The sequence below is a fragment of the Corvus kubaryi genome, unplaced genomic scaffold (assembly GCF_017639235.1).
Source record: "Corvus kubaryi isolate FWS band 111438036 unplaced genomic scaffold, C.kubaryi_AGA036_p1.0 138, whole genome shotgun sequence".
In the NCBI taxonomy this organism is placed as follows: Eukaryota; Metazoa; Chordata; class Aves; order Passeriformes; family Corvidae; genus Corvus; species Corvus kubaryi.
The window spans coordinates 5087631-5097729 of NW_024580672.1; positions in this window are offsets into that span (position 1 = coordinate 5087631).

The window sequence follows — 10099 nt, forward strand, 5'->3', positions numbered from 1 at the left end:
ACTTTTAATGTGTCCTGACTGTATCCTGCTGTCAATTAGCTCCTGTCACTGTGGTTCACTTCCAAGTTCTTGATACCTGGTGTTAAGAGGTCCTAACACTGGCCTTCTTAAACTGCCCTTTGCTGTTTGCAATTTGACCAGCTGTAACTGTGGACATGAGCCACTCTGCTCCACCCTGATCTCCGCCACACCCTAATCTCAACATTAACACGCCTTGTAATCTTCCTTTCACTGACCTCTGCAATCAATCCCTGGAACAGAGAATCATAACAGTAATTGAATGATAATCAGCAGAAGAAAGCACTCTAGCAGGGAGACATGCTGAAGCACAGGACTTGGAAAAACTGGGTTAACTTTCTAAATTCATGAAACATTCAGATTAACCTTTGAGAGTGCATGCACATAGTCTTTACTGAGTGGGTGCTTTGTCAGGTCTCGGTCCATCAAGGCACCAAATAATTTCTACAACCCAAAGAGAGAATAGAAAGTGTGGTTAAGAAATGACAAGGGGTTTTTAGGTGCTAAGTGCGGCGGGGTGAGAGTGAGTTTTTCTGTAAGTACCATGTTGTTTCAGAGATAAGCCTGCAAGGCAGCAAAACCTTTGCTGACGAATGATTTCTCAAACCGTTAACCGGCTGAACATAGCTGAACATCTGGGGAAGACACCGGAGCAGCTGTTGCTGCTCTTTAACTTTCCCTCAGCTTTGCCTTTAACCAGAAAAGTGCTGGCAGTAGGCAACAAATGGGAAAAGTGGAGCTTCTCAGAGCAGTTGTATCCCTGCCCTGGATAGAGAAGTTGCACAGCCCTACAAATGAGATCACAGACCATGGCACAGGGGGTATGTGTTTGCACCTGGCAGTCTTAATGAGAAGGAGACCTATGACCTTCTAAGAGGCCTACAGACATATGTTGCTCTTGGTCCATCAGAAAATTCCTGTTTTATGGCTATTTTCTCTTTCCATGGTTAATCCATGTTGCAGTAGTAAGGGCAGATAACTTTAGTGACCTTAGATGTCTTGTATAGCAATGAAAGTTCTTCTGAAGGGGAATCGCTGCAATTGAGATTGGAGCATGTTCCTTATGGATGGAATACTCAAACAAGGAGCTATCTTCTAGAAAGCCTTTTTTGGATCTATGAAAAGAAAAGGTAAAGGCTAAACTTGTAACAGCTTGTACTTACTAAGAAAAATGTCACCAAATTTGGTGGCGGAGAGGAACACAGATGCTTTATTGTGGCTGTTCTAGCACGGTTCTCCTGATGTTGTGTTTTAGTCCTGCCTATTGTATGAGCTAAACTGAACCATGCCACTTCTCTGTACCCTATTTCTTCACTCTTTCTGTGTCTTGTCTGTTCATGGTGTGACAGATGTAACATATGGGCTCCCGAGCTCCAGCTGGGCTCCAAGTGCTATTGCAGTAGGTTTCTTACACTACCAGTAACATGCTGACTAGGGACAGTGGAGTTATTTTATTTAATTTCTGGTGCATGGTGAACAAATCAGGTTAGGAGATGGCTGAATATCTCCACATGAGAGCCATGTACCAATAACTTCTATAAGGTGGTCAAACACTGGAACAGGTTTCACAGAGAGCTTGTGGGGTCTCCAACTGTGGAGATATTTAAAAGCTGACTAGACACAGCCCTGAGCAGCCGTCTCTTGTTGATCTTGGTTTGGACAGGATGGTTGAATAAGACAATCTCCGTAGTTCCCTCTGACCTCATCCGGTCAGTGATTTCACGCTAAGGTGCCAAAAGATCCTGAAGGGGGTCCTTCTACTGATATAGGCAGTGTGGGGCATGGTCCTGAAGCAGTATCCCAATAACTTCCTGAAAGTCTTTCGATGCGGGGAGCTTGGCAGTGCTGCGGAGTTGTGAGTGTCTGTGGGACCTGTAGGATGGTCCAGGAAGGATGCTGTACTTCAGAGAGGCCTTTGGGCTGTCTGCTAACAGCCATGCCTTTTCTCCCATCTGCACTGCAGGTGCCTTGCTCTCTGAAGGGCCAGCACAGTCTCTCATCCTGCGTGGGTTTTTTGTCATTTTTTGTTTTGTTAGTAACTCTATGTATCGGTAATAGCAGCAGCTGCTCTTTGGGAGACTTGGGTTACTCCCTTTAACTAAAACAACACAGCACAGAACCCACCAGAGCAGGGAGGAGCCACACTGTTTCTCAAGAGGGGTGTGGCTGCCAGCTCTGCATAGCTCCCGCCACTGTCTCAGAGCAGTGGTGTGTTTCTTTTCTTTCCTAGTGTGTCTTGGTATTTCACTTTTTTTTTTTTTTTTGACAGAGATAAATGATTTCTTTAGATCTGAATAATAATAAGTAAAATCAATGTGCAGGTTGAATTGGGAATTCTGACTCAAGTTCAGGCACGTTGAAAATTCAGTTTGGAAAGTTTGTGTCAGTTTTGACTCACAAGGGTTGTAGTGGCATTTGTTAACCATTCTTTCTTTCCCATTGTTTTGTTCTTTGGGCTTCTCTTTCCTTCTAGACTGATTTAGCATAAATAGGATTGAGAGCCAACTCATCCATGCACTGAAGATGCAGTTGGGAATCAGAAATGGGCAGAAAGGCCAGCCTGAAGGTCTGAGTTGTGAGGCTTCTCTGGGTAAAAAAGCAGCTTTTCTCTCCAAGATCTTATCAACTCACTAGACTGGGAGCTGAGGCTTGAAGAAAAATTGTGACTTGTATGGGCTCCCCATGTAATTGCAAGACTTGGCAGTATTTTCATCATCTGAGGGTGTACCCAGAATATACCTGGTTTCTGTCTCCTTTCATTGCAAGTTGTTGAAGCAGGTGCTGTATGTCATTACTGATCAGTGCAGACTGTAGTGGAGGGGACTTTGGCCTTCCTAGGAGCCCCTAGGCACTGAGATCATACTTTGTAATGAATAACAGCATATGGACACGGGGTGATCTCGGACAGGGTCTGATTGCGCTCTCTCCCTGTCTAATGTCTGCGGGGTTTTTATATGAAATCAGTGAACTGCACTGATGTGTATTAGCGGAGTGTCTGGAGCATTGCTCCTGATTTACACCACTACAAAAGTGATCACAGACTAAGCAGGTGCAAATGTACATAGTTGATGTAGACCTCTGCCTTCTTGGAGTGCTTTTGGAGTAACTTGCCAGTATATTTTTGCCTGTAAAGCCTCTACTTCTGGGAAGAGCAAAGAAAATGCTATTTCACAAGGAGAGTACAACATCTCTCTTGATAGAGGCAGCCTATATAAATCTGTAGTAATAATACCAATAATAATAATTATTATTGGGTAATCTGCTGTTCAGGATTCTGACTGCGCAGGCAGTTCCTCTGCATTTTGACAGCCTTGTGGCCAGTAAGAAAGCATTAAAAATGATGCAAGCATTTAGCATTTGTGAACTTAACTCTATAAACTTGATGGAGTGAAGAGAATCTTTTTGTTCTGTGCTGAGCTGAGAAATACTCTGGCACTCTGGACACCTGCCATCTTCCCCCTACTGCCTCTTTTATGTCCTGCTGTGAATCTGCAGTATCTTCTGCAGTGGCAGCAGCTGGCAGGACTCCGGTGCCTTTACCCCCCTGACAGCTTTCTGTATTTGTACATCACCTTGCTCTGCATGGCCCAAGTTCCTGTGCAGGGCTCCTTAGGGCTCCTGCAGTGAGCGTGATAAATAATGACAATAAAATATGTCAACAATGAACAACATGACCCTGTAAATCATTGACAGCTATAGCAAGTGTTTCCTCTTCGGAAAATAGTCACCCTCATGTCTGTATTATTCTTTCATCTTGTTACTGTCTTTTCCAAGCTAACATTGGGCAGCAGCCATACAAATCCATGGGGTAAATATGCCAGAGCAAATCCACATCTGAGCGGAGGTGTTGGGCTGTTGGTAGATGCCTTTGTGCAGCCCACTTGTCCCTAGAACACCCTCCTGTAACACTGAAGTGGGCATATTATTCCTGTAATCACTCAGTAGGCATATTTCTGAGAATGAGATCTGAGCCAAGAGCAGAAATCTAATTCAGGATCTCAGACGATCTTTCTTTCTTCTAACTGGTGGCCTTGGGCTCAGAGTGACTGACTCACACAAGGAAATGAGTGTGACCTGTACGTTGCTACTGCTGTGTGTGCACGTAAGGGCAATTGAGTTGGTTGATATCTGATGAAATCACTGATGACTTTTTGGTGACCTCTGATGGAAAGGTCACATTTGAGACCAGGAGATTTTTTTCTGCGCAGTAGTCTGTCATAAAAAACAGCACCTCATTTCCACATGCTGGCTCTGCAGGAAACAGCAGCAGTCCAGCATTTTCAAACTTTCCTGTATAAAACTTGGGGTCTGAACGTTTAGTCAGCTTAAATCAGTGTAGCTCCCTGGGAATCAAGGGAGTTGTACTTGTCTGCACAAGTTGGTTCTTAAACAGGATGCACTGAGTACTGTGGGGTGCCCAGGTTTCCTCTCCCATCCTCTGAATGGGTGTGCTACTTACACTAACTTTTGAGCAGCAGAACACTCTTAATAGTACAGAATGTACAACTAAGAATCAAATCTTTATTTTCAAGGCTTGAAAAATGTTGGTCAGAGAGCAACACACATGATCTCTTGTAGGTCCCTGAAACTAACACATATCTGATTTGTCTGCAATTTAGTAACAAGTGAAGAGAGAACTGGGTCATATGCTATCTGGTTCATATACAACCACTGGTGCTGAGGAATAACATCAGAGAGATGAATTAGGGGAAGACTGAAACCTTTTCCTACTGGTTGCCCTGAAGAGGGATGGTGTGGAGACTTGAAGGCTGTGGATCACACAATCTAGAAAACAGGTGATGGTTAGGAATGTCAACCTCCTGAACTGTGGGGCTGACAAGGAGGTGGGGAGCCAGACAGACCAGAGCACACAACCTTGCAGCCTATGGCCCCAGTGTTCTCTTTCTTCAGCAGAGAGCAGTCCCGCCCCGTCTTCGCTTGTCATAGAGCTGACCTGTCTTTCACTCAGAAACGTTGTACTGACAGTGTGTGTGTATATAAATATATGTCTCTTTTGTTTTGGAGATGCCCTACCAGTATTGTTTTCCACTGTTCTCACTGGAGCCTAATCCCTGCTCTCCCTGTGCTCTGCTGTCAGCCAGGATCCAGTTCTCCATAATGTTGTGTAGTATGTGACTATTGAGTTCGAGGGCTATTTGTCATATCTCAGGCTGCTCTCTGGTCCTCACTGAGGCTTCTCTCGACATGCACTAAAGTTAGGGAAGAGGTAAGGAAGAATGTTGATATCTCGATGATGACAAGGGATGAGCCTAAGGTTGAAGGAAAGGATTAGGCTCAGTTGGTTTCACAGCTGCTGTAGTCATTGGAGTCAGCAGACAGTTTGCTTAATTTCCTTATATGTTTTGGGCTGCATCATCTTATGTTACAGGCCAACTGGAGTAGCATATGACTTTCCACCAGCTAAGAATTGGCCCTCACCTCATGCTGCTCCTTTGCACAACACTACTGCCATTGTATATTTTTCTACTTGTCTGCACCTTTCCTCGCTGCCTCAGACAGATTGGACTGGATGTGTCTCCCTTTCCTACCTGGACTCTATGTAGAGTGAGCAGTCACAAACCTCCAGTGGTGGAATGTACTTTGAAGAGTCAGTGAATGGCTTTTGCATTCTGCACTAACAAATTAAGCTCCTTGTGCCTTCAAAGTAAGATTGATAACTCCTCTGACATTTCATATTCAATATTCTGAATGTTGAGAGGTGTGGTTTCCCTTGAGATACCAATCTTTCTGCTTCTCTCCCCCTTTATCTCCAGAGAGCCTGCTGGGAGACAGAGGGGGTGGAGAGGGGAGAAGAAATAAAAAAGGCTTGGGGTGGGAAAAGGAGAAAAATGACACAGAGGAGCTTTTTCCTTTTTTGACTTCATCAGCAGTGCCTCTCATTTCAGAGCCTGGCAAATGGAATTGTACTGCTCAGCCACGATGAATGATCCTGTTTCCTTACCACCCCCGTCCTGGCAGGGTCACTGAAATAGGATTCAAAACTAAAATAAAAGTGTTCGTGTTTTTATGGACACTGGAATCTGTGATCTGATCCAGTTGAGAACTTTAGAGAGGTCAGAGTTGGGAGGAGATGAGAGAGAGAGAAATAAAGGGAGCTCAACAACCTGAAGCATACTTTTTGGTTCTAATTTGCCATGAGTGGGCAATCCAAGTATTTGTCTATTCAGGTACCCAGGGGTTGCTTAAAGAATGAGAAATTGAAAGAAAATAGTTGGATTGCAATTCTCCCATCCCTACTCCTTCTCACTACTTGAGGTTGTGAAAGGAAAAAGTAGGGGCACCTGGAGAAATTGTGGATGCCCAGAAATGTAGTTCTGGACATATCACTTCCAGGTGGGATTTGTCCTAGCTCAGTTCACTCTAAAGAGGTTGGCCCAGATTGGTTTTCTGATCCAGCTTGTTAGATGCTGAATGGAAGACCTTAGATGCAGCTTTGCAATACTGTTTTCTGTTTTATTATGCCTGGGAAGGAAATAGTCTGTAGTTCCTGCCCTAGCACGTTAATGTCTCAACTGACGTCACCCTTTGTGACCTCTGTGTCTCATCAAATCCACTTCAGCCAGAACACAGATGAAAAAGCTTCATGTTACCTTGCTCTGTCTCATCTGCCTCCTCAGCCAGTCAGATGAGGTGGTCTAAATTCCTGCTAGTCAAGCTGGAACAGGTGGACAGGTGTTTAATTTTTTTATTTCCCAAAGGAAATGTGTGTGTAGCAATGAAACTTTAGCCTGGCTGCATCTGGCTGTGGTACATTTTGGTCCATGTTGTGCATGTACTGATTCACAGTATATTAGTCAGGGGACCCTGTGCCACTGAAGTCTATGATGGGCTTGTCTCCCAAGTTGCTGCTGGTCCTCCATTATCCCACAGGATATCCCGGGCCCCACACAGGTGCACATGCTGGCAGTCCAGAGGGCAAACCTGTGAGCAGGGAAACAGGCAGCCTGGTAGTGACATCCTGGGGCAAGAACTGCTCTGTTGGCAGCTCAACTTTCCTGGTGAGAGTTTCCAGTGCCACAGCTGAAAAGCTGTGTGGTGCGGAGTGTCTCCTATGCTGCTGAGGCATGTTCTACAGATGTGGTACAACTGGCTTGCCTTGCAGTAGCTTGGGGGTGGCCTATTCCCTGTAGCATAAAAGAAATACATTGTCCAGAGAAGGGGGGGTGGATTGCAGCCTCTTGTGTAAGGAAAAAACTCTCTCTGCAGGCTATAGCCCAGGGCAGACATTCTTTGCTCACTCACAGTAATTCACCATCTCTCAAGGGACCCATTGAGCTTATTTAACAAAGGTCAGCTAAATTTTCTAGTATCCTGCTGTGAAAGCAGGATTAGCAGAAATCTTATTTATCCTTGGTGTCCAGCTACTTGACTGTTTCACTTCCAACTGCCATGCTGGCATAGTCTGAATTTGGTGTGGTTGTGGTGGATAGAATCTTAAAGCACCCACTGAGTGCTGACTTGCATGAGATTGCAGCTGTACCAGGAGGGCTTGATTTGCTTCCTCACTTTCCCTGCCCTGATTCTCCATGGCTGAAACTCCCTAGGTTTTGAGTCACTCAGGCTTTTCATCAGTTTGTACAATTATAGGCAATTTGGGCCAGTTCTGACCTTAAAGAGGACTTGCTTTCAGATTCACTAGAAGCATTTGTGGCTCGCTGTGTGTGCTTTCTGCTTGAGGGGTGTTCCATGAATTGAGTTGTCTGTTCTATTTTCATTGCTGCTCTTCATGGCCTGGTGGCCCATCTCAGCTGGGGTTTGTGGTGGTGGGTGCTGTATAAAGCATCATGAGAAGCAACAGCTGCTCTGAAGGCTGTTTAGTCTAAAAGGACATGGCTGCCAGGTCTGCAGGAAGAGTTCTGGTTTTCTCAAGTGGGGGTCTGTTACAGCCTCTTCCTCCTAGCTCCTATGAGTTATCTAATTGCCTCTCCCTTTCTCTTTTATTGAGCTGTTGAGTCTGTGTATCCTGCTTCTGGGATTTCCCTCGCCACCCCAGCAAACAGCATGTGTTTCTAGCTTGTGGAGTGCAACATCCACCCCTGTCCCTCCTGCCCCAGATTTCACTGTTGCCCCTGTTAGCAGTTGCTGGAGCACTCAGCCAGTCTACACCACCACACACCACCTGCCTCAGCAGCCAGGTTATGGTAGCTTCTCTGGCTCACTGAGGAGAAGTAACCACCAAAAGCCTGGGAAGTTTTTGCAACTTCCCCAGGACATGGTCAAGGAGCTTGCAGCAGACCTGAACTCCTGTTCTTCCAGGCAGCAGCAATGCCTCAAGCACAGAGTCACCCTTCCCTTCACAGCAATGGGCTCAACCTCTGACTACAGATGCCTTTATTGTTTGTGGAGCAGACACAGAAAGCAGAGTGGACTGTGGGTCAAGGCAAGGCAAAGCAAAGGGTGACAACAGTGACGGCTGAGAGAAAGTCTCCCAGCCCTTTGCAGCTGAGACTGGAACAACTCCATCCTTCCCAGACTTCTGCCTGCAGCCCCTGAGTGTAGCAGTAGCTGTCTTTTCTGCTGATATGAATTAAAAGCAACATGGCAAATGGTGTTTTCTAGCTGCTGTAATTATCTCTTGAGAAGGAAACAAGCAGCAGCCTTTGGCACAGCTCTGATCAGCTGTTTTGGACAGGAAGAACAATTGCAGCTACACGTGTTGGGCTTCCTTTTGTTGATGTGCCATGGTACTCAAAGCAAGTGAGGCTGGGCACCATGAAAGCTTGATCCTGGCACAGAAAAGAGCTGGCTGGGAAGTCAAACTCCTGCTTTTGGGTAGAGTCCAAGCACTGATCACTTCCAAAGTTAGAGTTCAGTGTTCTCTTCAACTCTGGGACCAATTCCTGCTTTAAATAGACATTGATGATGTTTCTACCACAGAGGAAGGAATAAAGTTTTATTCTGAATTTCTACCTGTGTCAGAAGTTAAAAATAAATCAATCTGTGTGTCTTGGGCTCATGGACCCAGTGTCATCTAGGCCATGAAATACTGTGTAGGTTCTGAGCCAAATGTACTTTGTCTTTTAAAGGAAAGGGCTTCATGGTGGATAGCACCCTGCTGGTGATATCACCCTGTGTCGTATTCTGCTGGTATGTCACGAGTGGTGCCTGAGCTAAATTTAAAATTCTGACTTGCTGTGACTTTTGGTAACCAAGAATGTTCTGTGCATTTTTGCTCTTGTCATTCTATTTCTCCTCCTGTACTCTCCCTTCCTCCCTGTATACAGGTGACTTGTATCAGGTAAGGCCTTGTTTTCAAGCCAGACTCTTCCAAGGGTGTGTATTTTCTGAAGGTGTGGGTTGTATGACCATATGATAGTCTGGTTCTATCATGGTGGAAGTTAGTCCTGTGTAATAAATACTGTTGTTTCTTGGCATTTGGCCCATCAGAGCAATGGCTTCTCCTTCCTATCATCTCACGTGCCTCCTTCAAGAGATCACCTATTCTGAAAAACAAATCCTGCAGTGGGAGAGGGAGATGAGGAAAATGCAGCTCTGAAGATACAACACAGATACCACTATCCATAACTCTCATTGATCTAATATTTGGCTAGGGTGGGTATTGTCTGAAAAGTTAGGCATCATACTTGCCTCTCCCCAGACACTTAGCCAGGATGACTTTTGCTTAGTGAAGGACAGCAGAACTCCAGGATGGGCAGGAACAGCTTGGGTTTTGGAGTCCAGTCTCCTTAGTGATAGTGTCAGTCTGTGACTCAGATGTACAACTCAGAAGGGGCTGCAGAAATCTCGGTCTGTATGCCTTGACTTCTCACAGACCCTTCCCCAATCCTCTATGAAGCCTACTGTGCATGAGGCTTGAAGCCACAGTGATGAGAGCAGGAAGGATCAAAGACAGAGCCACACACCTAGTGGGTAAAAACCTGATGGTTCCAGGCCACGCTTCATTCTGCAAAATAAAATGAATGAAAGCATCCCCCCAGCCCCAGCAAAGGTGACCTAAAAAATGTAAATAGTATGTGGATATAAATCATCGCCAGTCTCGTCTTCTCTACTGATGTTCCTTACCTGTTCCAAGCCTCCCTGCCAGTGTGGGCAAGTGGGA